The 2,756-nt window shown below is 42.1% G+C and overlaps 1 protein-coding gene across 5 annotated transcripts in view; it reads right to left on the bottom strand.

Annotated features, from left to right (window-relative positions):
- The window catches only part of LOC113212138 (uncharacterized), a 46,631-nt gene that overhangs the window by 10,459 nt on the left and 33,416 nt on the right, over positions 1-2,756 (bottom strand). The gene's annotated exons all lie outside the window — the stretch shown is intronic.

Genomic DNA, 2,756 nt, shown 5'->3' with positions numbered 1-2,756 from the left:
AAGGGGTAACTTGCAAAAGTAGAGCCCTCTGGGCGAAAAATTCGTCCGTTTTGCTCTATCTTTTACCGTTTGGGCGCTAGAGGGAGTTTCTCTCACAAAAGTGGCCCAAATTTTGTTTTATTAATTTCCGAAAATATTGAATGGTCTCCTAAGGGGTAACTTGTCAATGAAGAGCCCTAGTGGCGAAAATTTCGTCCGTTTGCCTCTATCTCTAACCGTTTAGGCACTAGAGTGTCTTGTTTGACGAAAATAAGTTAAAAATAGCTGTAGTGAACAATTAAATGTAAAAGAATGCCGAGAACTGCAAAAGAGGTGAGATACTCCCTCCCCCAGCCCAAGAAACGTTTTCTAAGCAGAAGGGTGGGTTGTAGTCGCGGTGTTTCACCGTTACATCCCTTTCTCGTGTCTACGGAGCAAATCTTAAGGACGACTGGCTTTGCGGGCCGAAGGCCCGTTACATCATTTGATTATGTTCTACAGCAAATCGCGTGACAGAAATGGTCGGGCCGCAGGCCCGACCATCGCCGCCGGCAGGCCAAGCAGGCCCGGCCCCTGCCGAACGGAGTTGCCGGCGCAGCGAAGCGAAGCTGGCAACTTCGTTTGGCGGAAGGGCGGGCCTGCTTGTTTTTCGATATTTTACCGCCGATTTTGGCGAGAATTGGCAAAAATCGGCCGGAATCGGGAAATAGCGACGAAAATCAGACAAAGCCAGGATAAAACGAAAAAAACTAGAGAACAACGAAAAGTAAGCGAAACAATCGGAATTTTTCCGCATTTTTCTGATTTTTCGATTCTTTCCTCATTTTGACCGATTTTGCCTTCATTTGGATTGGATTCGGATGATTTTTATAGATTTTCGCCGATTTCCGCTAATTCTCGTCAGAATCGGCGGGAAATAATCGGAAAAAATCAGAAAAAATCTGGAAAAAAATGGGAAAATCAGAATTTTTTTTAACCGTAGCCAGTGATCACTTTTAGATGATAAACAGCGATTTTGGCCCACTTGATGCGGTTTCTGAAAATGCTGAATTATAATTGTTGCGCCTGGTCGCTATGCAACCCGCCCCGGCCGATTGGGTGGGCAGTGTCGTGGACAGTGGCACATTAGACCAACATGACGGGACCACGAGAACCATCGTAGACGATAAACAGCGATTTTAGACTACTTTATACGCTTTTTTTAGAAATGCCGACTTATGATGGTCGCGCCTGGTAGTTGTGCAACCCGCCCCGGCCGACCAGGTGGGTATTTCTCTGAGCAGTGGCACACTACACCAACACGACGGAACCTTGAGAACCCCTCGGGAACGGCCTCAGTCGGTTTAGGAGTCCAGCAAACATCGAAAAACCTCGAAACTAGGCCACAAGAGGCCATTTTTTGGCCCCTGGAAGGCTAGCAACCCATCCTATAGGTTCAACGGAGGGTGGTTCTCAACAGAGGGATGTCACGCGGTCACAGGGAGCCTTCAAATGTCGAAATCGAGCGAGATTTGGCGATATTATGGCAATTTAGGCGTTTGAAGAAAAGTTGAAATCTTTGAGAGGAACGCGCATAGGCTCACTGTTAAAAATGTTATTAAAATTCATAACATTTTTGTTATTAATTTTAATAACATGCGTGATTTCATAACTGGTGTTGTGAAAAGTAACAATCATGTTATGAAAATTCATACGAGTTGTGAAAATTAAGAAATGTTGTGAATTTTCTCAACAAGTTATAACTTTTATGAAACTTTTCTGAAAAGTCATAACTGTTAAAGGTTCAAAAAATATCGATTTGTTGTACATGTGTACTACCGCAGTAGTTCTACCAATATTTCGCACGCGTATAGATAAGTACATGCGCAAATTTCGAAATAGAAGGACGGGAAGCTAAAGTCGATGTTGCCAGCGTTCGCCACCAGATGGCGTTTCAAATCTTCGGGGAATGTTGAGTACAAATAAATGTCTATATTCTCTAACGATATCGGAATTTGAACATAGTTTTTGACTTTTTCAGAATAAGAACGGTTATCCTCACATCGTCTGCATCTTTAACGTTAACATTCGACACATAGTATGGCGTTGTCGCTTAGTAACATTTAGCTCGCGCTGATAATATACAACGGCCTCTCACCTAGGGTGCTGACCCGTCACCCTCGAGTTGTGCCTGACCTTTCGTAAGAAAAGGAAGCATCAGGCACAGTAATCTTTAACAATTGTCAACTGTCTAATATGGTTGTGACACTTACAATGGAAGCATATATGCAGTACAATCCCCGGATCTTTTCTGATCGATTCGAAACTCTCACAATCTCATGTTGTTACTTTTCACAACATATGTTATGAAATTTCATAACATAAATGTTATGACTTTTCATAACATTTTTGTTATTAAATTTAATAACAATGTTAGTGTTAATGCTTCACAAAAATGTTATTAAATTTAAGAGAAAATTTTTTAACAGTGTAATTTTTCGAAAATCGAAAATCACCGGGACACGTAAGCTTTTTTTTTTGACGTAGAACCGATTAAGACCCGGCGCGGAACGCCATATTCAACTTGACTTTTTCCTGGGACAGTCTAATGGGACATGCATGTTCGCTACCTGCTTCCGCAGGTTATAACGGCAAAAAGGCGGATATACATACAGCCTACCTTCTGGAAATATATTTATCTTTTTTTACTCCTTCCTTTTAAAATTTTCCTTTTCGCCTCCTCTTTTCCCCTTTCTCTTTCGCTCTCCCTTCTCTTTCTCTCCCTTTCCTCTGTCTTT

Source organism: Frankliniella occidentalis, unplaced genomic scaffold (assembly GCF_000697945.3).
Source record: "Frankliniella occidentalis isolate FOCC.00 unplaced genomic scaffold, Focc_3.1 Scaffold164, whole genome shotgun sequence".
NCBI classification, from domain to species: Eukaryota; Metazoa; Arthropoda; class Insecta; order Thysanoptera; family Thripidae; genus Frankliniella; species Frankliniella occidentalis.
This window is presented reverse-complemented; position numbering and strand designations above follow the sequence as displayed.